General features: G+C 37.8%; 1 long non-coding RNA gene across 2 annotated transcripts; it reads right to left on the bottom strand.

Moving 5' to 3' along the window:
- Positions 1-532: 532 nt before the first annotated feature.
- LOC122140163 lies at positions 533-12,889 on the bottom strand. 2 transcript variants are annotated; one of them, XR_006156860.1, is made up of 4 exons: positions 12,645-12,889; positions 9,736-10,036; positions 8,517-8,616; positions 533-975 (listed from the first exon to the last, which is right to left on the bottom strand). It is a non-coding gene; the product is annotated as an uncharacterized LOC122140163 (long non-coding RNA). The 2 variants fall into 2 exon arrangements; XR_006156859.1 differs by lacking the exon at positions 9,736-10,036.
- Between the last annotated feature and the right edge of the window lie 1,262 nt (positions 12,890-14,151).

The following is a 14,151-nucleotide window of genomic DNA, read 5'->3' as shown; positions in this document are numbered from 1 at the left end:
TCTGACAGTTGCTCTAGAGATTTTGAAGAAGGGAATCTGCTTCTCACTTATCTCTCCAAAACTACCCAAAGTGGTTTGATAATACTCAATTTAGGTGATTTATCTGGACAAGGCAGAAGTTGAAGCTCATCTTGGTGTCTCTAAATTTAAATTTTAAGAACTGCAGCCAACTGATGGTGGCTTTGTGAAGCTCTCTGTGGTCAGTTTTTTGTGGAAACTGGATCTTCGAGGTGAATATTGAGGTTTGCTGTCACATTCCTGCAGTAGTTCTGTGTTTCCTGAACACAATTATTTTTAGTGCTCAACAGTCCCTATCATCTGCTTTAAGTTTTCACCCACTATATCCTTCTTCACTAAAGTCTCGCCATGCTTTGTGTACGAAGTCATAATTGTGGAAACTGTTGTTCTTAAAACACCAAACAACTGGGCTATTATAGTTACAAATGCTCCGGCTAAACGGGCTTCCATGATTTGTCCTGCACAATTTATATTAACCCTTGAAATAACAGGTGTTCACATTATTTTATCCAACTCCTGCATATGGCATGTGTATGTATGGTTTGAGTAATGTTTAGGCACAGGTTTGACATACAACTATCTGGACTCTGAATGAGATCCAGCGTGGGAGAAAACAGGATCTAATAAAGAGAGCACACAACTCAAACACAGACAAAAATAAAAACTGTCAAGCTAACTTCTAGGATTTTACTCAAGTAATTCCACAAGCAAGACTTTAGGTTTATTCATATAACCAGGCTAACACCTCTGTAATGTGTCAAATCAGTCATTCGCCACAGAGAATGTAATGATACGCTTCTCCATCTGCATAAGAGTGAGTCATGCGGGGAGGCCCCTCTTCGCCCCCAGGGCCCACGTGCGTCTCTCATTTGGTGGTTTACAGATCACTGGCATTCCTTACCAAAGGCTTGGCCACCTGCCTGTCAGTGCCTGATGGATGGCATGGCATCTTTGCCACTGAATGGGTAAGACAGAGAGACAAGAGAGCAAGATAAAAAAAAATCCACATTAAAAAATACACACAAAAAAAAAAATACTCTCACAACATACACACACCTTTTTTTTTTCAAAAAAAATCAAGCAAATTATATTCTTTCTTACTTGGAAACAATAAGGACTGGGGCTGTCAAGCTCCAAAATGACAGAAAAAAAGTGCAATTTAATTTTGTGTGAACTATTCCTTTAAGGGAATGAGATAAATAGGAAAAAATAATGAGAAAGAGCGAGTGAGGCAATCTACAATGAGAAGGAGAAACCCTTGTACTGTAACTTCAATGTGGCTGATTCGTTCTGCGGGCTAAGTTAGATTGCAGAGAGCGCGTGGGCGGCCATCAGTTTGCCTGCCTGTCAGAGCCCGGTGACAAGGCCAGGGCTGCCTGAATAACACAAGGAAAGGAAAGACGAGCAGAGAAGAAACTCACTTTTGTGAATCTTCATGGAAATGAGCCTTTTGGGGGGTCTGGACCATTTCCCCCATTATGCCTCCCTGTCACAGTGTAACCCTCATGGTTAATATGCAGCTGATCACAAAGTCCAGCCAATCAAAACCAAGACAGAGGTGGCAACAGAACCATCTTCATGCATCATGTATGGACCAGCAGTGTGTTATTCTCACAGGGCTGGTCTGAATACCATTTTTTGAGCTTCGAAGCTTCGGTAGTAATCAACACCGAATATTCGAAGCTTCGGAGGGAGGGGGCTGAACATATTCTTCTCTCTAACACAGTGTCTACACCGGATGCCGCACTGTGACAAAATACAATAGAACCTATTATGCTGTCTACACTGGATGCGGCGCAGCGTGGTGAGATAAATTCCCGAAAGTAAACTGCTGCTGTGTTCTATTTATGATGTACTGACACAAATTTTAAATGATTTCCAATGGCCGGTGTAATAAAGGCAGGAACCTCTGTGTGTCTGTTATTAAAAAAATTATAAACTTTTAATAAACTACAGAACAGCGCGAGCCGAAAGCGGCGCGCCTTATGCAGGAAGGGCTTATATGCTCCAAGAACGGACACTGCACTAGTGATACAGAACACACAGGTCTGTTAAGAACAATACTTTTAATATAGACAAATTATTATTAGACTGGGCTACTGTACGTTTTTTTATGGCTGCTGTATTCACAAGTATTTTCCAAGCAAATGAACTGCACGTTTTTATCATGTGTAAAATTACTGATTAACATGGCAGATAAAAGCAGCTCGTTTTTTTCTTACACCAACAATATATAGGCATACTACTTACAGAAATTAGGTGATTTTTCAAACTTGATGTGCTGGTTTGTGGTAGGCCAGTTTCAAATCACATATTTGGCACACTGCCTTTCTTGTCCTCACTCAATTTAAAGTGCTCCCACACAGCTGAGGTCTTCGGCATGTTTGTCTTCTCTTCCAGATGAAATGAATCATGACGTTCACTCATGGGCGATTCATATTCAAGCAAATGAGAACCGTTTCATGGGGGATGCCATGGGTTCGAGAAAAAAAACAAGAAAAGAATATTCGAATCTCAAAATTGAAAATCAAATGCCAACCCACCGAACGAATATTCAAATAATCTAATATTCTGGTCCAGCCCTACATGCAACCCAACAATTGTAAATTCGCCATATCTGCTATCACACATGCAATAGATTTCAGACTCTTTTTCGGTGTTGCTACATTTGCACCCTGTGATGTCAGTGATATTTGTACAACTGCACTGAAAATATAATAACCGTTCCAGTAATCTGACAACTAATTTCTAAGGATTGGATAGAGAAGCTCTTTCATTTTAGCATCTGTCCAATTTGATGACATTTCTTTCTGCAACATACTGTAGATAATCATGATTTTCAACTTCACAGACTTAGTGATTGACTAGGACTCTTTGACAGCAGATGTCAGAGCTTACTGGCCTTGTATATGCTCCAACGGTTAGAGCTCTGTTCATTATTATCATTTATATGGAACTTTTTCTGGCAACTTCTTTAACTGGCAAATTGCTGCAGCAGCATCTTAGAAGCACTGTAGAGTTATTCTGGTGCAACAAAACTGACAGTGAGTGAAAAGGAAAAAGGAAAAGGCTATAAAACAAACTAGCAAGTAGATGAGTTTACCTGTTCGGCATCATATTGACAACCTTTGAAGTCTCATCTAGCCACTTATTGACAACCTATGAAGTCTCATCTAGCATTTTTCAAGACATATTAAAGTTTTTTAAAAATTCAGAAGTGAAGTATTACTGATGTATTTTATGTTGTAGAATAAAACATGAAAAATAACTTGAGCCTGTGTTAACCACAGACCTTTTTTAAGGCAATTAACTAAAAACCTATTTAAAAAATAAATAAAAATAATAATAAATTCAAGAAAATGGTTAAAAAAAATGCAAACACATTTCCAGGTTTTTGGGCTCATTCCTGCAGCACTCTATTTAAATGAGCCTTTTTGTACTCTTTTAGCCCTGACAAAGGCCCATGTGCCGAAACGCATTAGCAAATACAAGACAGCCTCGAGTCCAATCTTTTGATTCTTTGATTTCCCAATTCTACAAGTGTTGCTGGTTTTGTGTGCAAAAAGCACTTTAATGCATGTCTCATATTATGGAAACATGCTGTTACACTTAACCAGTACCTGTGAAAGCTTCTCTTGATTTTCAAATAGTATGGCTTCAGGACGCTATCAGACATCTTACCCAACACAATGCTAAATATGTTCATCATACAAAGTAAACAAAAATGTCAAAATCAAATAATCATGATGTACTGCAGAGGTCCAACAACATGTTATATTATTAATATAACAGCATGGACAGGACAATTGGCTATTTCGGCTTCTAAACAGTTATTGAATTTTGATGGTTTCATGATGTTTGCAGCCAAAGGTTCACAGTACAACACACATAGATAGTCGAGTGTTCATCCTTTTTGCAAGTGAACCTGTTTTTAACATAATCTGGGTTATATTTTTGTTCATGGTTTGTTTATGGAGTGTCACATAACCTGTCTATATTGGCATCTGTCTAATTTAACTAGCTTTTACCAGCTTTTACCAAGTGACAGATGCATTTGTAACACAATAATAGAGTCTGATTGGATAGCCTCTGATATCACTAATAACTTAAATGGGAAGCATTTTACCTCCTCTCTGAAAGATAAGTCAATTTTATTACATCGTTATATCTGTGGTTGTTTATATGGGTATTTGCATTTTACTGGTTGCTTTTTGCTCCCTGTTTATGACCCTATCAGAGCATCTTTGGGACTCCACCCACCAGTTGAGAACCGTTAATTTATATCACCCACGTGACAAATTTGTTTGACTCCACGCTTTTTTGCTCACCACCAACATATGGACCAAGGTCAGCATATTTTTTCATGCATAATGTCATGCATAACTAAGCTGCCAGTTAGTTATTTTTCCTCAGGCATGGATGAGTCACCTAAACACATGATACTTACAGAACAAGACCAATTCTGAGCATTTGATTACATGGGCTATTAGAAGAGTTCTCAACGTAACAGCCACTATTTGTAGGGATCAGTTGGAGAAAACAATTATCCCACGAGCCGTTCTGATAGCATTTATAAGGCTCTAGATAAGATCTAGTTTTCTCAAACAATTAAGCGTAATGAATTGATATTCTGCATGTGCCTAAATCATTTACAAAGATAAACAAAAGCCTCTGCTGAACTCTTTAAGGGATGCAGAGCCCTGTCTTAGGTCACAGTCATCTATTACCTCATCGATCTGTTGACTCAAATAGACACATTCACTGCATTTGAATGTGAATGTGAAGCTGGCGTGATTGTTTAAATTAAAGCTCCAAGATGTCCAGATGTTGCAGTGGTTTACCTTAAATGTTACTGCTTTGTGTTGATAAGTGATAATCAAATGTAATTACTGTGTACTTCACAGAAGTGTTGGTATAAACTGATTGTGTAAAAATAACACTAACTTCCAAAATAAAATACAATTACACAAAAATTACACTACAAAAACATTGATGCTAACGTACAGTCGTGGCCAAAAGTTTTGAGAATTACATAAATATTAGTTTTCAAAAAGTTTGCTGCTAAACTGCTTTTAGATCTGTGTTTTAGTTGTTTCTGTGATGTACTGAAATATAATTACAAGCACTTCATACGTTTCAAAGGCTTTTATCGACAATTACATGACATTTATGCAAAGAGTCAGTATTTGCAGTGTTGGCCCTTCTTTTTCAGGACCTCTGCAATTCGACTGGGCATGCTCTCAATCAACTTCTGGGCCAAATCCTGACTGATAGCAACCCATTCTTTCATAATAACTTCTTGGAGTTTGTCAGAATTAGTGGGTTTTTTTTTGTCCACCCGCCTCTTGAGGACTGACCACAAATTCTCAATGGGATTAAGATCTGGGGAGTTTCCAGGCCATGGACCCAAAATTTTTAACATTCTGGTCCCCGAGCCACTTAGTTATCACTTTTGCCTTATGGCACGGTGCTCCATCGTGCTGGAAAATGCATTGCTCTTCACCAAACTGTTGTTGGGTTGTTGGAAGAAGTTGCTGTTGGAGGGTGTTTTGGTACCATTTTTTATTCATGGCTGTGTTTTTGGGCAGAATTGTGAGTGAGCCCACTCCCTTGGATGAGAAGCAACCCCACACATGAATGGTGTCAGGATGCTTTACTGTTGGCATGACACAGGACTGATGGTAGCGCTCACCTTTTCTTCTCCGGACAAGCCTTTTTTCAGATGCCCAAACAATTGGAAAGGGGCTTCACCAGAGAATATGACTTTGCCCCAGTCCTCAGCAGTCCATTCACTATACTTTCTGCAGAAGATCAATCTGTCCCTGATGTTTTTTTTGGAGAGAAGTGGCTTCTTTACTGCCCTTCTTGACACCAGGCCATCTTCCAAAAGTCTTCGCCTCACTGTGCGTGCAGATGCGCTCACACCTGCCTGCTGCCATTCCTGAGCAAGCTCTGCACTGGTGGCACTCTGATCCCGCAGCTGAATCCTCTTTAGGAGACGATCCTGGCGCTTGCTGGACTTTTCTTGGATGCCCTGAAGCCTTCTTTACAAGAATTGAACTCTTTCCTTGAAGTTCTTGATGAACCTATAAATTGTTGATTTAGGTGCAATCTTAGTAGCCACAATATCCTTGCCTGTGAAGCCATTTTTATGCAACGCAATGATGGCTGCACGCGTTTCTTTTTGCCGGTCACCATGGTTAACAATGGAAAGAACAATGATTTCAAGCATCACCCTCCTTTTAACATGTCAAGTCTGCCATTCTAACCCAATCAGCCTGACATAATGATCTCCAGCCTTGTGCTCGTCAAACATTCTCATCTGAGTTAACAAGATGATTACTGAAATGATCTCAGCAGGTCTTTTAATGACAGCAATGAAATGCAGTGGAAAGGTTTTTTTGGGATTAAGTTAATTTTCATGGCAAAGAAGGACTATGCAATTCATCTGATCACTCTTCATAACATTCTGGAGTATATGCAAATTGCTATTATAAAAATTTGTGCGTGTCTTCCTAGTTAATAAAAATGCAATCAATATAAAACAAAGTGACCTCAAAAACTTTTCTAGTGTCTTCCTAGTTAATAAAAATGTTATCAATGTCACCCAATGTGACTGCAAAAATGTGTCTAGGGCTCACAGTGAATATAAAATGTAGTGTTCTGGACATCTGTGTGTGCATTTAAATGTACAATCACTGTTTGAACAATCTAATGCCAAATAAATCTTTTGAGAGCTTTCTTTCTATCATCATTAAAAATTGAACAGAGAAAGATTTTTACCTGTTATGCAGATTTTGGTATGACTGTGTGCATGTGTTTTGAAGTCAAAGCTGGAATCTATCATTTTAAATAATAACTACTCTAAACACTCAATTACAATGTCAATGTTAGACTCTCCCAAACCATTAAAAATGTTTAAATTAAATACACAAATGTCCTGTTCATTACAAGCAATGTTGTCCCGTCTTTTTACCGATGAGATATAATTCACACATCAGTATCGGCGGTCACATTTTAGATTAGGGAACACTATTCACTATTAACTAGTTGCTTAGCATGCATATTAAATATACATATTAATGCATTAATTTGCAAGACCATATTCTAGATCCCTTAACCCTACCCAATATCTAAACATAAGTACTGCAAAACTACTTTACTTACTGTCAATAAGCAGCAACAAAACAGATTAATTACACAAAACACACAACCAATATCACACATTTACATAACAGAGAACAAAGCACCATTTGTTTGTTGTATATGTATAAAACAGATTTAGTGCACTGTTTACACAAGTTCTTTCATGCATCTTTTAGGAAGCTGTACCTGGGCAATTGTGCTTGTGATATTTTTAGGCACTTCCATGCCTCATTTTCTCAAAATTATGCATCCACCATTGATTTCAGCATGCTTGGTGTTTTGGCTATGCAGTTTATTGCATATTTATGGAGATGTAATTTTCTCCATTTTATACTTTGACACATTTCTTCACACATTCTTCATGGGGCTGTTGATATACTGGACAGTTGTGGCAATGAGTATAATTACATTTGTTTATTTATTTCTTTATTTTTTTCAGCCTCATGTTATCTGACACCAGTTAAAGACTGAGGAGACAAATATAATGTGTGCAACTAAGACTAGACTTAGAGAACATTCACTAAGAACAAACAACGACACCCTTTTGCAACTACAAATCGACACATTTTAGACACAGTTGTCCAGTTACTTGAAAAAGATGGGGCATTAGGCATGTTTAAATGGAAAGATAATAATAATAATAATAATATTATGTAGCTGCAAATTTCCATAAACTGTTTAATTTTCTCAATTTACTCTGTTCACATTGATTCTCAGTGTTACTCAGTGTAGCCTCTACACACAACATTAAGGAGGTAATATCCTGAGAATCCTAGAATTTATCGACTTTAAAACTGTACAAAATCTCACTGTACAAAAACACAATTTAATGAGAATAAACAGGATTGCACATCACATGGGAATCTCATCACAAAAGTGTTGCACTTTTACTTGGTACCCACACTAGGTGTCAGTGTAATGTCTCTTGATCAACAATCCCTTAAGATGACTTTGTTTTTTTTGTCAAATTTAAAGTTGCAATTAAATGGATGTAGTATCATTTCTCATGTATTATAAAATGGAAGTATTTTTTTCTTACGTCAGAATAAAATGGACTATTGAATTTTGAGCAGCCCCAGAAGTCAAAGCTGGTCTGCATCGACAGACGCTGAAAGAATAGTTTCGAATTTTAGAATGCAGTACACGCCTGACATGTTCAGTACGATTATTCAAAACCTTCTGACATCAGAATACATCAACATGTGACCTCCCACATTCACACATCAATGACACTTACTGGGTCTATTTAGTAATGTTGAGGCAGAAATTTCAATAAAGATAGATACCATTATTCCTAATAACCCAAGAAAAGTTAAGAGTATAAGTGAAAAGCATAGAAAAGGTAATCAAACCTTGAGCAGTTCCTGGATGTGTGCCGCACCTAACTCTCTGCATATCTGTCTGAAGGATCCCAGCTTTAGAAATGAGTGGCTGAACAAAACCCCTGACCATCTGTGAGCAGAAAAAAAGCACTGCTGAATCATTTCAAATGCGAAGGGTAATTTTACAAAAGCAAAGCACCAAAAACGGCTTATTACTCCTTAGGGTCAGACAAAAAATGGTCACTAAAAACTAAATTATTCTTTATACAAAAAACACTGAGTACCATTAAAAATCATAAAGACTAAGTAGAAAAAAAAGGAAATGACTCTTCTAAACAAAAGCTAATATAATATTTATGAGAAAGACTGAGTAGAAAGGTCAGAAAAATTCATAGGTTAATAACTCTTTCCCCAAATGCTTAGCATTTTGTGAAAACTTCTCACTGCTGTAAATTACCATATGTCCTACCTCTTATTCTTATTTCAATGCTAATTATATATAAAAAAGTAAAATGAATAATTGTATAAATAAAATCACTTATAAACAAATGCTAATAAACACTGAGGCTACCAAACAAGATGTATTTCTGTTCAGCTGTTCAGATAAGCCTCCGGTGGTTGGAAACCTCTGATTCTGACTATAATTGAGTGTCATTCAGTCTGACACCTCCAGGTGCCCACAGAAGAGACAAAATTGTATTTAAAAAGGTGCATGAGTCATGACTAATGCATTTACCTGCATAAAGTCTTAAAAAGCAACAAAAGGAAGATAGGGTGAAAAAAGGAAACATGGTCAAGTAAAACTAATTTATGACTGTTTTTGCTGCAATAAACCTTGACTAACTTAATGGCCCGTTCAAGCACTTCGCAGGTCACAGAGATTTTTCATGTACAGAGGCGTGCCACTGTATTTTTCACTGGCCTGGGTGCAATTGTCTCAAATGATGATTACATGACATGATTTCCTCTGTGATTTTCTCTTGGTCGCTGATTTCTTCAGGATGTGTGATTGGATAGCAAACTATGCCAAATCCTCCTTAAGCTGCCTGTGTTTTGATACCCAGTGACAAAAGCACTGTTTAAGGTGACCTTTAGGTTACGTGATATTACATCACATTCCCAGAAGCACTGTATTAACATGGCAGATGTCCAATATACTAATAAACCTTTTGGAACTATGTGAGAAATAAAAGCGACTTTTCATGTAAATTTGTATAAATGCAGAAATGTGACATGAGCTGATACTCACTCAGATTTCTGTTGCATATGGGCCCAGGTGACTCTCATCCCTTTCAATCTATGAAGGTGACCTGTGCCAGACCTGCAGTCGTTCCTCTCTCACTCTCTCTGCACACACTTAGACTTGCTAATTCTTCTTCCTTTTCAGCACTGCACCCTGCGTAGGTTCTCGGCTCTAATAATTTCTTTTGTGCGCTGGAAATGGAGCGCAGGCTCTGGCAGATAAGTATGGGGTGGGAGGCCATTCGGCTCATCTCTTCAGCACATCTCATTGGGCAAACATGGAGGGGAGATGATCGCTAAGACACCGGCTTACAGACAGGAGAGCATGATGGATACAGAGAATCCGTTAAGCCTTTAGTCAATAAGGCTACAAGGTATTGCGTGAAGATTCTCATGGGTTGGTTTGGAAATGGGTGCTTATAGCTAGGAGGATTCAAAAGTATGAGGGACTCACTGAAAATATTTGATTTCTAACTGGTATATATGACAAAGCACTAACATTCAGATATAATGGGATGTCATGGCCAATGTTGGTAAATATTACCTTTAAAAGTTACCTGCAAACTGTCAGTGCAAGACAAATTTGTTGATTATAATGAGAGCAATCAATAATACATACTGGGCCATTTTGGTATGTTTAAAGTCACTGTGAATTATTTCAATTAATGCACATTTTTGACAGATATGACAACAGATAGCCTATCTGAAATGACTAAGATGATGCAAGGTAAATTAAAGCATAAGTGGTACCAAGTTAAACTTTAACTGTTAAAGTAGTGCAAATATTGAAAAACATAAAGACATACTGCACAGGGCCGTCGCCAGAACAAACCAAATGGGGGGCATTTAATTTTTCATAGGGGGGCACACTTTTTTAAATGATCTGAGACAGACTCTAAACAACAACCCATATTAGGCTATAACTAAAATAGACCACAATAGTCTTGTTTTGTTCAATTATTCAAATAAAATACTTCACCGTATGATCTCAACGTCTATGTTTATTGTCTCTTAACATTTCCTAATTTAGCTAGTAGCCTATATTTTTTTGTTAATCTGCATTGTTCGTCACATACACAACACAGTGCCATCCAGTGGCTTTCTTAAGTAACATGAACAATCAAGGTAACATATATCATTACAAGTCCAACCTAAAACAACACCACCAAAACCAATTTGATTTATGACTCTACACTTCACAAACATTTTCGGTCCTTCATTTCCAAGATCATCAATGGCCTGCAGCTTTGGCCCAGTCACAGCCACAGCGACGGCAATCACGTCATCACTAGTAGTAGGCCCATTCATAATTACACCCGCTGCTCTGTCTACGCTGTGAAACTTGTGTCTCATTAGACAAATTCTCCAATCCTACCATCTCATTAGCTCCAGAGTCGTCTCCACACACGTTTTGGTGTTGGTCAAAGTCGTCTTTGTCACCGACGAATCTTTAAACCACTTTCTTATATTCATACTGTAGCTTTTCTGTACAAAACCGCCAAAAATTTATTCTGAGATCGCATGCAATGCGCAGTTCAGCTGCGCAAAGGAATTACGCATAAACAATACTGTATGCTTAACTAAATGAATTGCATGATTTATATATATATATATACATATACTTACACACAAACTGCATATTGTAATTTGAATAAATAAAAATACTAACACAAAAATAACATATTGAAAGGTCTGCTGCTGGAGACTTGCCATTGGCTGTTGTATTTGAATAATTAATGAGGTAGGTCTTTGCAAGGTTTGGGTGCTGTTTTGGGATGTTTTAACAGTCATTTAGGAATATAATTATATTTAAAATTATGTTCTGTGTAATAATGCGTTGAATAATGAATTGTCTGAATCATTTCTGAAGGTAATGTGTTATGCATTTCTAATGTTACCGTTGTAGTGATTACTGTTCCTGTGAGCTAAATTCTGCTGAAACACTGCCATGATCTCAATCGATGACATATATTAAACGTTAAACATCTAAAGAGGCAATCACACTAAATTTTGAACGTGCGGAATTTTTTCGGACGCCGCTGCGAATATGGGTGGGAGCAGGTCTCTCCTCAGTTATCACAACATGGATTTCTGTGCTTGTATACTGTGTCTTTTGCGATGGCGTCGAAAGCGTTTTATTGTTTTACTCTGTCTGTCTTTCTCTCTATATAAATAAATACACACTAAGCAATAAAAAATTATAAAATGTGTCCTCATTCAAATGTACCATCTGTTCCTGTTTCCATTGACACTGCGAACCATGCAGCTTTTTTTTTTTTTTAATAATCTTTTAAAGATGTGTTACGTAAAATAGGATGCTGCGCTATGGCTAAAATTAGCGCTTCCCTAATTTTTGAATTTCTGTACAGAGAGGTCACGCAGTGACGTATCGATTTTTTAATGGTACCACGTCTTCAAGTGATGCGAATTCGCAGGTCAGAGTTCAAATGCGAAATTTTTCGCATGAGCTTGCGTTTGCGGTCTGACGCATTCGCATGCGTATGAATGGAAGTCAATGGAACGAAAAGTGCAGTGTGACCGCCCCTTGATGCAAGTTTGCGTAATTGTCCTGTGCATTACATTTAGGGGGGCACAGTAAGTCATTCCTACGTCTTGGAATATATGACCCAAATAGGAATTTTCTCCGGACATACTGCAGCATATCATGTTTGCTTATTCATGACACATTTAAAGCGAAAATTTCCTTTAAAAAAGGCCTATTGGTGCTCATGTACAGTACCATTGTACTGTGACTGTATAGGCTATTTAACAGTAACGATGACTATTTATACTAACAATTATTACTATATTCCTGCACTATAAAATTTATGGGACTCGGGTACCATGGTATTACCACGGCACAAGTAATGTCAAGATACTTTTTGGCATTTTACACGTTTAAACGTACTTGTTTACCTGAGGTCGTTCACAAGCTGCAGGTGCAGGTGTTGAACTTCATAAACGCCTTTTTCATCGCATGACACTTTTGCATGTTTGGTTTCGATGGATTCTAGGTGAATTTCCACTTTGTCTATCGCATTTCGTGTCTTTTGTCTTTTAAGGTCGCTCGTTAACGTTTTAATTATAGAGAAACCACTCAAAAAGATTAAACGCCCGACTGAGCTGGCAGAATGATTCAAACTGAATCGCGAACTGATTCAGACTCGTTCAACCGATTTATTAAAAAGAACTGACACAACAGAGTCATTCGTGAATCGTTCCGAAACACCAGGGGGCCATTTGCTCTCAAAAATTATTTAATTTTAGTTTCGTTTTTGATTTTTGGCCAGCGGTTATGAAAACATGAATAATCATTTATTTTAATACAGTGCGCTGTCGCCCTTTCTACGTAAAGATCAATGTGAACGCAATGTATGTGTCATACAGGCTTGCTCGAGACTTAAAAATATGTTTAAAGCGTACCGATTCGCAGAAGAGACACTGTTTCTCAAGCGCTTTCCGCGAGCGCGATCCGAGACGGAGTGAAACAGACAAATGCGTTTCATTGATTCGTTCATAACCACTCATACCTAACCTCACTCAGTTTTGAGTAGGGGCCCTGAAGTCTAGGATCGGCACTGCTGCTATCAGTATTACTGAACCAAAGAAATTATTTCGAAATGTCAGATTTCATTGTGAATTTTGATTTAACATGTGGGCTACAAGTGCATTCTAAAAGTTTTATAAAAAATAAAAAATAAACCTCGTGAAGACAGTTTTAGGCACTTTACTCCACGTCATGCCCAACAACGGCCCTTACCAGTACTAAATTATAAACTATAAACCACAGCTTCTTGAAAAAAAAACAAAACAAAAAAAAACTTATTTTCAGACTCTGTGTATGTCTGTTAACCATTGGTAGAAACCAACAGGTCTTGTTATTTGTAAGTGCCATGAATGTGAATTTGTACGTTTATGTGAGATCTCTTTTTCTGCCTCTGCCTTATCTTTCCATCCAGATTCTCACCCATCTTATCTCTCTTCTTGAGCTTGGAGCTCCTCTGAGAACATCAGAAGGTGATAAAGTCAGAGATCACATGCTGTATATAATGTCTTTGACCTGAACCCATGCAAACACTGAACAGACCTGCCTGACAGCAGCACACTTCACTTATCAGCCCTTATACATGTTCCAACCTAAGCATGGACGGCTGGATTTGCCTGTTCACCACTCTAGAGTGTATGTACTTTGCAGTCTGAAAGATTTGTTGGAAGAAATGACACCTTTACCTTAAAGATCGTAGAACTAGTCATATTATATTTTTTAGATAAATAAGCAGAAATGGTGGGCCTGAAATAAAGACCCTTTACTGTAGAAAAGCATCTCTCAGCTCAGGGTTGGACTACAGATCCCGAACTTCTGAAGTCAGCTATTTTCCCTGAAAAGTTTTAACAGTGTACTAAACTTTCTACAGTTAAGACA

The sequence above is a fragment of the Cyprinus carpio genome, chromosome A4 (genome assembly GCF_018340385.1).
Source record: "Cyprinus carpio isolate SPL01 chromosome A4, ASM1834038v1, whole genome shotgun sequence".
In the NCBI taxonomy this organism is placed as follows: domain Eukaryota; kingdom Metazoa; phylum Chordata; class Actinopteri; order Cypriniformes; family Cyprinidae; genus Cyprinus; species Cyprinus carpio.
The sequence above is the reverse complement of the archived record's forward strand: the minus strand, read 5'-3'. Positions and strand labels throughout refer to the sequence as shown.